An 18,892-nucleotide genomic window follows, 5' to 3' on the forward strand; every position below is an offset into this window, starting at 1 on the left:
TTCTTTCCAGAATCTCTTCTTTCCTTTGAAAGAAGGAAAGTTAGCTCAAATTAGCTGCTTCACTTTCTTATGTGGCCTGTTATCCCTGGAAAACAATACTTGAAAGCCCAAATGATTATCTGCTGCCTTTATCTTGAAGCTCATACAAGTTTAAGATTGGGAACTGTATAATTTTCCTCACCATGAGGTAGATCAGAGGTCTTCAAACTTGGCAGCTTTAAGACTTGTGGACTTCAACTCCCAGAATTCTCCAGCCAGCTATGCTATGCTGGCTGGAGAATTCTGGGAATTGAAGTCCACAAGTCTTAAAGCTGTCAAGTTTGGGGACCCCTAAGATAGATACAGTATATAACACAGGTACACAACTTTTTGTCAGCTCACAGGCTTTCTATAGCAAGCTGCAAGCCACATGCTAAAAATAGATTGGGTGATTGATCATACGGGAGGAGGGGAGTTTTCATAGGGCAACACACTGTAAAATGTAGAGATATACTAGTTATAGTTGAATTGTAGACATTTCTTTGCTCTTAGTTAGTGATTGTCAATGTTTTGATAGGTCCTATATGGTCTCATAATTCAGGAATTTTAAGAGGTGAAATGGGCTCTTCAACCATTCACAAGGATGAAGACCAATTTTTGGCATCCATTCTATAAAACATTGCCTCTGTTCCCATAAACACTGGCTCACAAATTATCCTAAAATATAATGTGAATCAACAATTCTGCATTCTGTGTGAATCAGGAAATTGGGTTAGTTCCATAAATTTATCAAAATAATGGATTCACATGTCATATGAAAACAGTCTGGTAGCAGACAGGAAGAAAATGTCCTGGATATGAGAAAGGGAAATTAGTATCTTTTCCCTTCCTTCCCAAACTTCCCCTTGTAATACAAAGAAGCAGGGTATTAACTATAATTAGCCTTATGACTCATTCAGCCAGGTCTCCTAATTCTTATTCAAACATTTAGGGTTCTATGCTGTCAAAATAACCTAGGTTCTAGAACAATATATCTTGCTTGTGTTGAAGTTACAACTATAATTAATCAGAAATAAGCCTACAAAATTAAAAGAAAAGTAAGACAGTAAAATACCACAGATTTTTAGTGTTATTCTAGCAGCGAGGAATTGGAAAATTTTAACATTAAGTTCTCCAAGATTTATTCAGCAAATTATTCTCCAAGAATTCCAGATCCTCTTTCCCATATTAACTATTCATATCACAGATTGTCAGATAATAAGAAGGCATCACTAAAACTAAATAAGATTTGAACTGTGCATCCAGCTCCGCTCATATACCATTCATTGTGCCCTGCAAATAAACTTTGATATTTTCAGACACTAATCTTCTCAGTTGATATAGCCAAATGCCAGTCGACATCCTGTGTAAAAAGAGACACTTGACTTCTTGGTGGATGATTTAGCCTGTTCTTTTGTAAAAGGGTTATTGACTAGATTTACAGCAGAATGCATTAACATTTTCCAGTACGTATCTCGTCTGGGATCAGAGTCCTGTGCTAGATGATTATGCTATTTGCCTTTTTTCAACAGGCTGCAGAAAATGATATAGGTAAAAATAGAAGCATGCATTTTGAGATTTATAGGTACTAATCAGAAGTAAAACCTACTGTATTCTATAGGTTGAATCTATGAGCACGTATATCACTGACATATATTATAGACCATAATTTTTCATTATAATAAGACACACTGTGAAGTGTTTAATTTTTATTTAGAATGTTGTATTCATCTGGCCACTGTGATTTATAAAGAATGATATGTAACTTATCATGTTGTGGTTTATGCAATAAGTTATGATAAAGCCAAGCATGGCTTAGCACAAGTCAATATAGTGTTCTTTCAAGTTAAATAATGCTTGAAGAATAGTACATGTTTAAATAGGGTGATGCCAATACCAGAGCTTCAAAAATTCCTGAAATATACATTGCATACTGAGAAAGCTTGATTATAGGCTCTCTTCATCCATTATGAGCTAAAAGTGGCTAGCTGCTTGTCATTCAATACGTTGTGCAAGTTCAGCTAATATAGTTAAGTTCATGGTTCAACTTATTGTTAGCATCTAGGCCATGGATATTTAGCTATGCACTTTGGGATGAACACCCTTCAAATGGTGCGAGAGTATGAATGGATTTCCAGAAAAATTACAGGCTACAGGAACCATTTGTGCTTCAGTAAACATCCTGCAGCCAAGAAGGCTCCACACATAATTGCACTACTCAGATGACCCTGAAGATACAGGCAAACCTCCAGGTGGCCTCAACGACTCTCTAAAAGAAGCAAATGACCAACTGTCTGCAAGGAATATAAATCCTTCCATTCCCCACCATCCAGTCAGAGCTGAAGAAGCTTCTTGGGTGTGAAGTGAAACATCTTCAAAGAAAAACAAGAAAGTCCAGTTGCCTCCTAAAAAAAAGTACCTTTGGGATCTAGGGAATAAATTAATTCAGTAAACCATGATTTGAATAAAAATACCCCTTATGGAAACCCTCATGCAGTTAAGGACTGTATTCGAATAAAGTGGAAAAATTCATTCCATTCATGCCTTGTCCCAATCAGCCATGGTAGCTTGCAGATAATACACTACATTAGCTATTCACTTAGAAAGAGAAAATGATGCTCCTCTTCTCTCTTCCCACTGACATGTTTCCAACATGTGTCTATGTGCTTCATCATTTCCCTAAAATATGAGCAGCTGGAACAAGGAGATTGTTTAGCAATGGAAATTGCCTCATCAAAATACATTTATACTGAAAGCAGTGATGAAATTTTGCAGCAAACAAGGCTGTAGTCATGTTGTTGGTGCACTCTTAAAAAATGGTAATTAATAATTCTTCATCAGACTGGAATGAAATATTGGGTGGGATGTCACAAGGCCCAGGCTTCTGTCTGTATTAGTCTTCCCACTAGTGATTTAGATAAAAAGATGGAAGGAATCCATACCGATGTCACAAAATTGGGTAAGAAGACAAAAATAAAATTTGAAATAACCTTAAGAAGTTACAGAAATGTTCTTTCTTCATAGAAACTGGGGAATACCTGGCTTGATGAATAGTAACTGATTGCAAACTGAATAGAAGCTAGCATGAGATTTGGAGACAAAAAGGACAAATGCAGTTTTAGGCTACATGAATAAAAATGTAATTCCAAATTACAGGAAGTTATCATTTCACTTTACTCTGCATTGGTCAAAAACCCACTTTGACTATTAAATTCAGTTCTGTACATCATACTTTGAGAAGGATGCAGAGTTTTTGCAATCGGTTCTGAAAAAAGCACCAGGAATTAATAGGCGAATAGCGACTAAGTCTGAGGAATTGTAAGTAGTTGGGTAAGTTTAACTTTCAGAAGACTGGGTAAATATGTTTCACTCTTGAAATGTCTGAAAAAATACCACACAGAAGGAAGGCTCGACCTGTTCTCTGTTGTTCCAGAGTATAGGAAATGAAATGGAGGATTTATGAAAGCAAATCCAATTGAACGTTGGTGGGTGTGGGACTGCTTAGTAGTTAGAGTAATTCAACAATTGAATCAACTAGAGAGCAGGTGGCCCTCATTCACAGGATATATTCAAGCAAATATTGGACAGCCACCTTTCTGGGACGGTCTAGGACAGTGATGGCTAACCTTTTTGCCGTCGCATGTCAAAAGTGGGGGGAGCGCAGGAGGCACATGTGCATGTGCCCACACCCATAATTCAATGTGCCCCGCCCCCCACACAAACGTGTGTGACACCTCCACAGTCTCCCTCTGCTTTTGGCATGCGATGGCACGGTAGGCCCAGTTTTCGCCCTCCCCAGGCTCCAGAGGCTTTCTTAGAGCCCGGGAAGGGTGAAAGCGGCCTTCCCCATCCCCCCAGAGGCCTCCAGAGGCTGGAAACAGCCAGTTTCCTGACTTCTGGTGGGCCTGACAGGTCTGAAAATCAGCTGGCTGGCACGAGAATGCACGCTGGAGCTGAGCTAGGGCAAGACTCACGTGCCCACAAATATGGCTCCATGTGCCACAGGTGGCACATGTGCCATAGGTTCGCCATGATGGGTCTAGGACAACTTGCCATGGTCAACTCACTGAGGGACAACTAGCCCTAGCCAACTTGCTGTGGGACAACTCACCGTGGAACAAGAGTTATGCTAATATCGAAGAATATTATTCTGGAATAGAATTATTAAAGAAAAGATGCAAAAGGAGGGACAAATGAAATGTGAATTCGTACAAAATTTAATTTTTAAAAATTATTTTAAATAATTGAATTGTTGAATTGTCCCATGGCAAGTTGTCCTCTGGTGAACTTGCCGTGTTAAATTGGCTGCAACAAATTGTCCGTGGTGAGGTTGGCCACAATGAGTTGGTCATCATGAGTTGTCCCATTCTGCACTCTGGGATACTTTTATTTAGATTTTTGCATTGAAGAAGGCTGGGGACTGAATGCCTAAATGGTCCTTCTAACTTTTATACTCCAGTTATGATATGACAGGATACTAGAAGAATTATGATCTCCTTAGAATTATGATCTGCTCAGCTAATAAGACTGCCTGTGTAACCTATCAAAACTCCTAAATTGAGATTGTTGGAGGCAGAATTATTTATTTATTTATTTATTTATTTGTCAAGCATATATAAGATAGCAGGTAAAAGTATAAACATAATTTGAATACGTGAAAAGAGTAAGTAAAAAGGAATATTAGGACAGGGATGGTAGGCACGCTGGTGCACTTATGCATGCCCCTTAGAGACCTCTTAGGAATGGTGTGAGGTCAACAGTAGACAGTTTAAGGTTAAAGTTTTAGGGGTTTGGGGAAGAAACCACAGAGTCAGGTAGTGTATTCCAGGCATTGACCACTCTGTTGCTGAAGTCATATTTTCTGCAATCGAGTTTGAAATGGTTTACCTTGAATTTGTATCTATTATTTGCTCATGTATTGTTGTGGTTGAAGGTGAAGTAGTCATTGACAGGTAGGACATTGTGGCAGATAATTTTATGTACTACACTTAGGTCAGACCAAAGTTGGCATATTTCTAAGTTGTCTAAGCCCAACATTTGGAGTCTGGTGGCATAAGATATTTTATTGCAGTTAGAGGAATCGAGGACTCTTCTTGTAAAATATCTCTGGACTCTCTCAATTGTATTTATGTCCGATATGCAGTGTGGGTTCCAGCAGATGAGCTATATTTGAGAATTGGTCTAGCAAATATTTTGTGTGCTCTAGTTAGTAGTACAATATTACCAGAGAAGAAGCTACCCAAGATTAGAAGTTTTAGAAAATGAAAAAACAGACTGCTACCAAGACCTATGTTGTTCCAGTGTCTCATGTTTGAATACAATTTTGTAATTTTCTTGATCTCTTGATCAGTCAATCAGCTCAGCTAGCGAACATTCATGATTGTGTGAAGTGGGGATGCTAACTAGGCCAGGAGCTACTTTCAAACTGCTGCATGTCCAAAATCCTTATTGGACATGTTTCTTCATTGTTTGTTGATTAAGCCACAAATAATTTACTCAATAATAAACAACTATACTTTGGAGTGCTCATACCACAATGGCAATACAAAACCAATAGTACTGGATATTAAAATTATTATGAATATATATTCAGTTTCTCCACATGACCTGGATGACTACTAATCTGGGACCAAACATCCATAAGAAGCTGAACCATGTTTTCAGTAACCTTAAAGTATTCTGCTAATAGTAAATTTGAATTGACCTCCATAGCTGTCCGGAGCCTAATTTCAAAAAGAATAAATACTGGGGCTGCTGGCACGAAGCATTTGCAATGAGAAACAATTGTTCCATAATTTACTTTCATTTTGCAAAGCCTTATCAGTTAATGATTGGACAAACAAAACAAAGTCCAAAAATAAAGGATAATTCAATAAAGCATTAGGTAGAAGCAAATAGGCAATTTCCTTGCCTGAGTCTCCGAAATTCATTCGCAATTTGGTTTTGCTTGGAAACACTAGAGCTTCTTAGTTCGGCTCATAGCAGCATGGCACAAATAACACCATAAAGTCAGTATGCTATGCGACACTCCATTAATGTAGCTCTTGCATTCGCTTAAAGTTGCTGCTCTTTGTTATATAAAACCTTTGGAAGTGAGTCATAGTTAGAGGTAGCCATCCACTTTCTTTTTTAATGGCATATATCTTAAAAGATGCCATTAGAGCTCTCAACACTTAACAATTTGAGGTGACATGTTTGTTCTTCATAGTTAAACTTAAATTACTCTGCCAGGCCCATTACCATTCAGAATTAAAATCCTGGAAAGCATATTTGGAAAAAGGGGTTTAATCCTTTCCCTCTCCCTGCTATGTCCTTCCTCCTTCCTCCAGGGGATGGAAGATCACTCATAGTACATACAGAATAAGTTCTTGATATGATGGGGTTTACATTAAGGGGGAAGTGTTTATTGGAAGATCTATTTATTGGAAGATTTACAGGCCCCTTGCATCCTGGACATAAACTGTTTCAACTCCTACCCTCAAAATGACGCTATAGAGCACTGCACACCAGAACAACTAGACACAAGAACAGTTTTTTCCTGAACTCTGCTAAACAAATAATTCCCTCAGCACTGTCAAACTAGTTACTAAGTCTGCATTACTATTAACCTTCTCATTGTTCCTATCACCCATGTCCTCCCACTTATGACTGTATGACTGTAACCTTGTTGCTGGTATCCATTAGATTTATATTGATTGTTCCCCTATGACTATCATTAAGTGTTGTACCTTATGATTTTTGATGAATGTATCTTTTCTTTTATGTACACTGAGAGCGTATACACCAAGACAAATTCCTTGTGTGTCCAATCACACTTGGCCAATAAAGAATACTATTCTATTCTATTCTATTCTATTCTATTCTATTCTATTCTATTCTATTCTATTCTATTCTATTCTATTCTACATATTTAGATCTGGGTGGTAAAAATCTGACAACCACCAGGTGGTGATAAATAGCAAAAGTGGCATTTACCTCTTTGCCGCCACCTAGTGATAGTCTGGATTTTTTAAAAAAAACTAGAGACAAATTTAGTTTGGGGTAACTTAATTAGCAACAAGAAAATGACATAAATTCTATATCATAAATTCTATCTTCTAAATATTCTAAAGTATATTTAGAGATTAATCCTCCTGCAAACATCTCTCCTTCCATGGCCACTTTTGTATGGAAGATGGAAAAAATAAGAATGTGAAACTTTTCCTTTTTAAAATATTTATTATAAGAGGTAGTTTTAACCTATGTTTCCTTTTCTAAGCAGCAGCTCTAAACCTCAATGAAGAAATCCATGGGATTTTGCTATTCTAAACACATGGTTTCAATAAATATTTTAATATTTATTTATTGATAGAAATTATTTTAACACTTCTGAAGCAAAGGCTGTATTTGCATGAAACTTTACCTGTGGTTAACTTAATTTATTCAATAAATATAATTTTCTGGGTTCACATGACATATGTGGATACTAGGCTACAAATAGGGTTGGATAGTTAGTGATTCAGGGAGTCATATGAATGCCATCCAAAAGAGAACAGGTTTATTTTACCACCTGGTTGCTTGGTGAAATTGTGAAGAAGACTGTTCTGCATTTAACACTGGCTATGTACTGGGGTGGGTTCTAAATTTTTTTACTACCAGTTCTGTGCGCATGGCTTATTTTGTGGGTGTGGCTTGGTGGGGGTAATGTGACTGTGTGGGCGTGGCCAACTTTTTTTTTTAACTTTTAAAAGCATTTTTTCTACAACCTTAAGAGGTTGCAGAAAAAAATGCTTTTAAAAGCCTTTGACGATCAGGCAACTCAGCTGGGCTGAAGAGGTTATAGAAAAATGCTTTTAAAAGTTTTTTAAAAAGCCTCTGATGAGGTGGGCAGGGTAAGTGAGTGGTGACAGGGCCAGGGACCGGTTCAGGGGCATGGCTAGCCAATGTTATTACCGGTTCTCCGAACTACTACAAATTTTTACTACCGGTTCTTGTGAACCGGTACGAACCGGGAGCAACCCACCAGTGCTATGTACACATGATACAATAAACCACAAAGGGATTATTATTTTTAGCTACTATATTTAAACTAATATATTAACTGAGTAAACCATGGTTCAGTTAACCGTGGTAAGCATGTTGTACAATTACAGTCAGTTTGTTCCCTCTGCCACCTACCTTAAGGTTAAAGTGATTTACAGATAGCATTTAAAATTTTAACTGAATGGACTTAAACCCGGCAATCTTCTATATCCCAGCAATGGTCCACCAGAAAGCTAGCCAGAGGGTGGGTGAAGTCAATATTTGATCTTTGCTTTGATCACAAATCCTGAACACTTTCATCCTAATGGAAAAATTTTTCACCCTAATAGAACCATGTTCCTTTCTTAGTACTCAGAGGAAGCTTGTCAGGTATTTGAAGGGTGTGTTTAAAAAGTAGCTGATACACATCTTTCTTTAATAAGTAGTTTGAGCCATATGCAGAATGAGAGAAGTTGGAGAACAGTTTCAAGGAACCCTGGTAAATATTTGTTTTAACCTTCTATTTTGCTGCTACAGCCTTTTAGGAACATGAACAGAACATGCCTTCCTCAGACAATATTTGACTTTCAGTATCTCTATACTCAAAACAGAGTAGAAATACCATCAAAAACTTTGAACCAAGCCTTTCCTCCCTGAGAAGATACCTAAGGGGACCAAAACTTGCTTGAATGGAATGGAATGGAATGGAATGGAATGGAATGGAATGGAATAGAATAGAATAGAATAGAATAGAATAGAATAGAATAGAATAGAATAGAATAGAATAGAATAGAATAGAATAGAATAGAATAGAATTAGAATTCTTTATTGGCCAAGTGTGATTGGACACACAAGAAATTTGTCTTTGGTGCATATGCTCTCAGTGTACATAAAAAGACAAGATACATTCATCAAGAATCATAAGATACAACACTTAATGATAGTCATACAGTACAGATAAGCAATCAAATCATACTAGGAAACAATATCAATATAAATTGTAAGGATACAAGCAACAAAGTTACAGTTATGCTGTCGTAAGTGGGAGGAGATGGGTGATAGGAACGATGAGAAGACTAATAGTAATAGTAATGCAGCCTTAGTGAATAGTTTGACAGTGTTGAAGAATTATTTGTTTAGCAGAGTGATGGCATTTGGGGAAAAAAAACCTTTTATAAGGCAAAACATTGACATATGGGCTACCTGCCTATCGTTTGTTTTCAAAACTAAAGTCAGCAGTCGAGCAGAGGATTTAGAGCAGGGATGTAACTGTTACCAAAGGACTCTATAGAAAGTTGCCAAAGCGGGAAAACAACACCAGACAGAAATTTCATCTTCATTTCAAGAGTGCCTCAGTGCTCCATGTAGGCCTTGTGCTGTTTTCAGAGAATAATACAATGGATGGCTATGCTGTGTTTTGCTTGGAAACAGAGCAGAAAAAGACAAATGCAAAGTGAATCAGCAGAAACCATCCTGGTACTTTATAAAATGTGACCATTTGCTTTCTAATAAATGTATGTTCAATTGCTAACCATGTCTGTAATCCCTTTAATGGTAGTCCTTTTGTTAAATACAATACTTCCCAGACTTCTGTAATGATTTCCCTCCTATTTTTCACAAGAGGTTTTAATTCCTGTCTTTTCCATTTATCTTGCAATGTGATCTGCAAATTCTTTTTATTTTGAAGCAAGAACATTTTTTAAAACGATGGGTTTTTTTAAAAAAAAATCTCACCTCTATGCATGTGGATGTGTGTTTTGTAGATGTGTATGTGTAGTGTATGTACACACACACACACACACACACATATATATAAATCTTCTTGGCTAGTATTGAATAAACAGCTTTTGTGTGGGTTTTGGCATCTGTTGCTGGCTGGAATCAGGTGCTGGACAATCTAAATAAAAATACTGCTGTAATTCTGTGCAGGTTTTGGCATGCACTGTAATTGGATCAAGTAAATAATCTTAGCTCTCTTTTTTTTAAGGGTACTAAACCTGGAATCAACCATTTACTCATTTCATTCACAGGGACCATCCAATAGGAATTACGGCATTTTCAGGAAACACTGTCAAGACTTGGTATATGTAATCCTTACAGCATCCGAGAGTAATTATTTCCTAGTGACTGTGGATAGGCAGCTAAGCAAAGTGACAAACTGTTCTTCCGGTGCTCTTCGGAGATCCAGCACACCTGTTTCCTGTTTCTGCATAGGGTCCAGTTTAATTTGGAACATCCTGTTGAAAAACATCACTCACTGAATTTCTCCAAATGCCGTAGAGTTTGTGCCACTTCAATGATGGTTGATTTTCCTGGATTGCTCATTGTCCTTCTAATATGTGTGGACTTCAAACTGGATGGCCTTTAAACAAGCCACAAATGACCTTCAATGTGATCATTATAATGCAAGTCCTGCTGGCTTGACCAGAGGGAGACTGCCTTTAGTCTCCCTGGTTGTTCCCGAATACTGGCAGCTTTTTAGCTTAAATATCAGATATGTTAAACTATAGGGAAGAGGAAGAGGCATAGGGGAATATTCATACACAAGAATTAGTTTGATGTGTTTTGCTTACGGCCTATTTTTAGTCTAAAGTTTATTTAACTAATGTATTTAGCCACCCATCTCACCAAAAGTGACTGAGCAGAGTACAACAAAGCTAAAACAGTGAATAAATAGATAGGAGATTATTCTGGAGTGTACATTAGAGATCTGTGCTAGTGGCATTTATAGTAGAGAGGTTCCTATGCTATGACCTGGCACAGGGGCATCTACAGAGGATAGGGAATGAAAAAGCCAAGATGGCAACTATGACCACACAAAGGTCTGACCATTTTTATGTGCAATACACATTACAAATGACAGGGCTTTGAGTCAGGGGTTAAAATCCAGCAGGTTCTGACAGGTTCTGGAGAACCGGTAGCAGAAATTTTGGGCAGTTCAGAGAACCAGTAGCGGAAATTTTGAGTAATTCAGAGAACCAGCAAATATCACCTCTGGCTGGCCCCAGAGTGGGGTGGGAATAGAGATTTTGCAATATCCTTCCTCTGGAGTGGGGTGGGAATGGAGACTTTGCAGTATCCTTCCCCTGCCACGCCTACCAAGCCATGCCCACAGAACCGGTAGTAAAAAAAATTTGGATTTCACCACTGCTTTGATTCCCTGTTGGTTGCAACTGTCTTAATGACTTTTAAATGCCTCTAGGGGACACACTTCATCTTGCTCATTTAATGCAGAGGGTTCAGGTGCAACTCCTCCTCCCATCAATCATCTTCAAATCAAACTCCCTTCTTGAACAGTTGTGACTAGGATCCAAGCTGATACAATTCATTGATTTTCTCATTGGCTGTAAACAGTGCTCATAATGTTAGTGACTGGGTTTTAGACTGCACAGAGCCACAGTTTTGTGAAGCATGGATAATTAATCACAAATTCAAAGAAGCTTGTAAATGAACCTATTATCTTCAGCAGTGAAACATTATTCCTGGGTTTGTACATCATACTAATTCAAAAACCTGCTATGCAAGCCTTCGCTGCTGGGTTCACACAACAAGAAGCCAAAACCAATCCAACCATATTATGACTCGGCATAGCATATGAGTTCCTCTTGTGTGTACAAATTTCCTGATTAAAGAGAGTCCAACAGCTGCCATAATCCCTGTTCTCAAATAGAAGAGAGCATTAAATGAGTACGAGGAAAGTAGTAGCAAGAGGTAGGAGACAAAAGACAGTCTTTAACTGAGCTCTTGCAATGTTGTTTTCAAGGTGAAATTAAAGAAAATGGCTCAAAGTTTTTAAGTTTGATGGAAACATTTCAAGTGATTAATGAGCACATATCTTCAACTTTATCATGTGGGCATCAGACTGCATGTAAAGCTGCTGTGAAGGGTACAGCAACACTTCCAATTTGAAAACTGGGCAAGTTTAACATTTATTCTGTGAATGATGTGTTTTATTCTTGCATCAAAATGGGTGAAAGCATAAACCCTGTCTTTTTAATTATCCCCAGCTGCACTTGAAAGGCAAAAAAGTGTCTCATCTTTTTCCCATAAAAGGTTGCAGCTGAAAGTAATGTACACATTTGAGCCCTCTAGAAATCAAAGTTGATGATGGCAGAATGGGAAGTCAAAAAATGCTTCCATGTTTTTAATTTTTACAGTGAGAATTTACTGACCCAATAAATTTCTCCTTCAGGTTTGCTATTGCTGAGTATCTCACTGTCAGAAAACAGCAGTTTGATTTTAGACTGATACAGAAGATTTTTTTTTCATTAAACTTAGTCATTTTATGACTGTTTTTTGTCTTTGTTTCCCCTCATAACCCTAGAAGCAATTTATATTGATTTTTCTTTGACCAATGGGGAATTTAAAATATAATGTTCCCCTGGGTTCCTGAAAAATCAGTGGGGTGAATGAAAGGCTAAAGAGTTCATCACTTCTTCCAGATAATCAGGCAAAGATGATTGCAGTTAAAGCTGCTCTGGCTGATCTCTTTCCAGAGACTTTCATTCTTTTTATTGAAGTACAGTAATGACTGTAATAAACACATTTCAAAAATCTTGACTGTGACAGCTTGCATTATTTTTTCTCATCATGAAAGTATTTTTTAATAGTTATGTTTCAATTCCTTTGTAAAAAAACATCTCCAAAGTCTAGAAATATAATTCCTATATTAGGAAGCATAGAGGTGGCTTGGTGGTGGCTCCTAAGAGTTACCCATATTGTGAGTCTATAACTTTTTGTCCTTTGTTTTGAACCTAGCTTCTGCCAAGAGAAAGGTATCAATAAAAAGAATTCAAAGAATGAATGAGACAAACCAAATTCATGTTCAATGTGGTGACCAATAGGAAACAGCCAAAGGTAGTGAACCTGTCCAACACACCTTCCTCCTCCTATTTTCCCCCCAACAACAACCCTGTAGGGTAGGTTAGGCTGAGAAAGAGTGACTGGCCCAAAGTCACGCAGCTGGCTTTCATGGCTAAGGTGGAACTAGAATTCACAGTCTCTCTCTTTTTAGCCTGTTGCCTTAACCTCTAGATGAAACTGACTCTCCTTTCTAGTAGTGAGAGAAAAAACACAGGGCATATAAATTATAAACTTATTAAATTACATAAGGAATATATAATTTTGCCAACGTGGGAAAACAAGAGCCTGTAATACAGTGGACTAAGCACTGTTATTAACATCTGCTGCTTGCAATTACTGCAAGTTCAAATCTCAAGGCTCAAGGTTGACTCAGCCTTCCATCCTTTCAAAGATAGGTGAAACGAGGACCCAGATTGTGGGGGCAATAAGCTGACTTTGTATAAATATACAAAAAGTATTAAGGCTATTGCTTAATGCACTGTAAGCCGCCCTGAGTCTCCGGAGAAGGGCGGCATATAAATTAAAGCAAAAAAAAAAACCAAAAAAAAAAAAAACCAAGTGTATATGAAAGGGAATATTCAAGATAAAAATCTGCTATGTAAAATGATACATGCTTAATAACATGCTTAATAAACATGTTCAAGGTATACTATGTTCTTTCATATGGATGTATCCAGCCATAAACCAAAGTGATCCAAAGCCACATCAAATGATTATTTTATTTCAAGATGTGGATGGTTCTTAAAACTACTCTGAGCTAGTGAATATGAAATACTTGGCTTGAGATAAATGGAAGAAGAATGTAACTCTCCACAAATGATAATAGAATACTATAGTTTTGTAACTGCTATGCTGAAATGACGGGTAGGGTATCTTCTGACAAAACTCCTCTGACAGGTTTTATACAAGTGAAGGAACCAAGCTAAAAGTACATCATTAAAAAAGCCACATCATTTCCCCCTCCTCATTTTGTTACATGTATAGGACCTAAGTTTTCATAGGAACTTCAGTGCATAGGAAGGTAGCTTCCTACCTTCGTTCCTTAGTTGAAATCATTTTTTTAAAAAAAAAAAAAAAACCTCTTATGTTTCACCTAAAAAAGAACTATAAATTTAGGAATTTACTATACACAAGTAATTTCCCTTTGAACTTGAATCCTGGTAATTAAATGGTCACATCTATATTGTTTTCTTGACAATAAAACAACATTGATTTTCCACTTTTTCTTTTGGAATGTTAGATTTAATTTCCAGAGGGAAAAATGTATCCATCTAACCCTATTTTAAATTGTTTCCTACATAAGCTAAGATTTAGCAGTAAATTAAATTCAACTACTTTTTTTTCCTGGGGGGGGGAATGTTTCTCAACAACCATTTCTATTTTGCTTCTTTCGTCTCTTTGATTCTTCAACAACTATTTAAAATATGCCATTCTAACTCTCCTTTCCAGAACATCAATAAATCAGAAGTCAGTTTGCTAAGTTTCTGTTTGCCATTATACAGTAATTACATTTCTTCTTTCCTTAAGATTCAGTTTCTTATGTATTCACTTCTTGAACTTTCTATGACTTTCTGAATTCCATAACAAGAAAAAAAACTGAACTTGGGAAACAATCATAAGAACTGGAAACAAAAACAAAATGGCTTAACATTTCCTTCACTACTTCCTGATTGCCATTCCCACCAGCCAATCAACATGGTGTCCACTATGTTTATATCCCAGTTATGGTAGTCCAGCTGTCGAAATAGGGACATTAAGGTTGGGTTTAATCTGGCTTCCTTCATCAAAGTGCTTAAAATAATGCATCTAAAGTTATAAGCATCTATGAAATTGGTGTGTATGTGGGTGAGACAGAGAGAAAACATAAAAGTAATGTACCACACTGCAGCTTGTTTCCACACCATTAATAAAAGATACTTTGGACATGAATTCTAACCAGTGGAGCTAAGTGCTACCTATTTGAAAGAGATTTTTTTTTAAACAAAATTATATCTTAATATTGCCTCTGCTCAAAGCCACTTCATGAATTAATGATCAAACAGAAGGTTGAATTCAAATCACATTTTTTGGCAGAAACTTTAAGCATTTGCTACAGAGCTCCACTGAAAAAAATTAACAAATCTGAGAATGTTTGGTAGGCAAGCCAATGCTTGTATTACTGAAAAGAGGAAAGAGATGCATCTAGTATAATTATTTTGATTTAATGATACAAATAAAAAGCAAAAGATATTGACTTGAATAAACAGCAAATTTCTAAGCTTATGTCAATACTCCAAGTACTCAGGCAATATTCCAAGCCAAAACTAGACACAGAATTCAGTTTATGCTCTCAATTATTTTCTTCATGGAAAAAGCAATATGTAGTACAAATGAATCAATAAATAACTTTATTACATATTAATATGTAACAGCCTTATGTTATTACATATAGCCTTATATTATTATGCTACAGGTCCATGAGGGAAGCTCTTGCAGAATGGAAAAGACAACATAGACCACAGTTTTCTGGCTAATTAGCCCTGTCACAGGAAGGATGGACATAAGAAATAGAAATGCATGTTAGGACACAAAAGAAGAAACAGGTGAGATGTTAGAGAGAAAAGTCACATTGAGAAAATACAGTAAAAAGGCCCTTATTCAAAATGGGAGTTTTCAGAAGCCAGCAAGATTCCCCTCTCTCTCCACCTCCAACATGGAGAATGAAACAAGCAAGGAATGAGTTTCACGGGAGCATTTTTAACTTGAGCCACCTGTTTGCTCTTTGGATGCATAGTGAGGAAAAAGCTTATTCATCTCTACTGTGTGATCCTTTAGGAGACAGTGTCTTCACTTTGGCATCATTTTTAATATTGAGTTACAAATCAAAATGCCTGCCTCTCTCTTCATACACTGATGTCTACAATGTATTTCATACAACTTGTGGCAATTGCACCAAAATGAAAAGAAAAACAAAACCTACTTTTCAACAATTTTTATTCCTGCAGATTGAATCATGTTAGGGACTAAAAGAGTCATAGGTTCTTTGCAGATATTACAGATCCCCCACTCTTCATGCAGTCCATAAGCTGAAATGTTTATTCTAGCAAACATGCATTAGAATTCAGATATTCTTGTCTTTACAAACAACAAGGGATAATTTCTTGAACAGTATTCACTGCACTGTTAATATTTCAAGAGGTTTCATCATGCTTTCCAGAAATTCCCTGATCTCACAGGCTCAAGGAGTTTCACAGTCCTCTAACAGTAATAAATGAGGGTCATGGTTATCTACTCCAATGTTTCATAGAGTATTTTTCCAGTTCTCGTCTCTCCACTGTGACACTTTAGATCCCAGTTCAATAACATAAAGCCTCATGCTTTCACCATGTTTTGTACTGCAAACCTTTCTTCTTCTTCTTCTTCTTCTTCTTCTTCTTCTTCTTCTTCTTCTTCTTCTTCTTCTTCTTCTTCTTCTTCTTCTTCTTCTTCTTCTTCTTCTTTTGCTGTCTTCAATGAAGGAAGACATGAACTCTTTGAAGGAAAGAAACTCTCTGATGTAACTTACATATTCTTAGAGAAAACTGTATGTAAAGTGTGAAGTAAAACGATTCTTACAGCTTCAGAAACCATCTATTTCTAGTATTCCAGATCTTTCATTCCAACCTGAATGAATTTCAGCCCTCCAACTTGTAATTAGTCATTTTTATTATGCTTAACAAGTTGTATGAGCTAGCTATTCTAATGTGTAAAGCAAGAAGAGGAAGAAGAAGTACTATTTTGATTTGTAATTCATCTTGATATTTGAACATGTTGTATGAATCCAGTCAGCAACTTGCCTCTTCACAACATGTCCTATTCATGAACCCAAGATTCAGTAGACAGAGCAATCTAAGCATAAAAAGTAAAGGTAAAGGTTCCCCTTGCATATATGTGCTAGTCATTCCTGACTAGCTCATCTCCGTTTCAAAGCCGAAGAGCCATCGCTGTCCGAAGATGTCTCCATGGTTATGTGCCCGGCATGACTAAACACCAAAGGCGCACGGAACACTGTTACCTTCCCACCAAAGGTAATCCCTATTTTTCTATCTGCATTTTTTACGTGCTTTCGAACTGCTAGGTTGGCAGAAGCTGGGACAAGTAATGGGAGCTCACTCCGTTATGCGGCACTAGTGATTCGAACCGCTGAACTGTCGACAAGCTCAGCATCTTAGCCACTGAGTTACCATGTCCCATAATCTAAGCATAGCTGGGCTGATTACAAGAAAGCCCAATGCCACACGTGGATCTGTAAATCATTATAAAAAGCCAACAGGACACTAAGGACCTTTCTCAAGGACTCAGTGGGACCCCAAATACAATACAGAATGTTAACTCCTGACAGATCACCCAAGTGGCCATAAAATGTGGCATATACCAAGGTGGCACTATCCCTGCTGCTGTTCTGCATAGAAAATCACAAAACTGGATTCAGCTACAAAATCAAGAGTAAAAGTACCATCAGCCACTTCCTCTAGATGGATGACATCAAAATATATACCATGTTTCCCCGAAAATAAGCCCCTGTCTTATATTTTTTGAACCCTGAAATCGTGCTCAAAAGCCCGATTGGGCTTATTATCAGAGGATGTCTTATTTTGGGGAAAACAGGGTACTAAGGGTGAATGAGACGTTGACTTGCTGATCTACCTGAGACTGATCTACAGTGAGGACATTGGATTGGAGAAGTGGCCAGATTGTAGTAAAGAGAGAGAAGGTGGTTAAGATTGATGTGAATTATGAGGAGGAGGCAAGGAAGACAGCAACATCAAGTACCACCAAAGAATAAGATAAGTCCTGAAGAACAAGCTAAATGAGAAGAACAAGATCCATACCATCAAAATATATGCCCTGCCAGTCACCAGATACCCTGCTGGTATAGTGACCTGGTCAAAAGAGGCCATGGAGGCAGTCACTATGAAGACCTAGAAGCTCCTCACAATGCACAGAAGTTGTACCCCACTTCCAACATGCAGAAATGGTACACTAATGGGAAAGTGGAAAGACAGGGTCTGGTGAGTGTCAAAGACACTGTCCTGGATGAGCATCTAGGAGTACATCAATAAGAAGGCACTAGCTGTTTAGAGAATGCCTAAGGCAGTAGTAGACATGAGAGATCAAGCAGACGAAGTGCATGGGATGTACCATTGACAGATAGCTGAGGTACTTGACATTAGGAAATCCCATGAGTGACTGAAAAGGGCTGGATTTAAAGACAGTACTGAGACACTGATCATTACAGCAAAAGAACAGATCCATAGAAGCATGGGTCTACCCTTAGATAGGACCAAAGGTGCAGACTATGCAGTGAGGCCTCAGAAACAATCCAAAATACATAGTAGTGGGATGTAAGATGTGGGCAGGAACAGTATACACTGAGTGACATAAGCAAGTATTTATTTATTTGTTGTATCCTACCTTTATTATTTTTACAAATGTGTACAACAGTATCTGTACATAGTATGGCTAGACACTCCTACTGTAAGTCCAGTTGGGAGATTCCACAGAAGGTCATGGAGAATACGAGGACTAAGATCCTGTGGAACTTTGAGATCCAGATGGACAGGCAGGTATTGGCCATTCAACAGACACTATGGTAGTAGACAAGAAGCAGAAGACACTGATGGTAATAGATGCATTGGTGACAAGTGACACCAACATCAATAAGAAGGAGTATGAGAAATTGGAAAACTATCTGGGCATGAAGGAAGAACTAGAGAGGATATGGAAAATAAAGGAAAAGTGGTCCCAGTGCTAATTTTCTCCCCTGTGGTTCTATTAAAGTGTTCTTTTCCCATTTATGAGTCATAAAAAAGCTGATATAGTTTGGAATTAAGACTCCTACCTTTGGCAGTTTTGACAGGTGATCTCCAGACAGGAGAGCTGAGAAATGAAGAGGAAAAGAAATTCTGACTGATGACGGCATCCATGAGTTGAGACATCTATCAAACCATTCCTATTACTGAAGTATTATGATTGGAGCACAATTTTTCAA

This window comes from Pantherophis guttatus, chromosome 1 (genome assembly GCF_059756535.1).
Source record: "Pantherophis guttatus breed Tessera chromosome 1, ASM5975653v1, whole genome shotgun sequence".
Classification (NCBI taxonomy): domain Eukaryota; kingdom Metazoa; phylum Chordata; class Lepidosauria; order Squamata; family Colubridae; genus Pantherophis; species Pantherophis guttatus.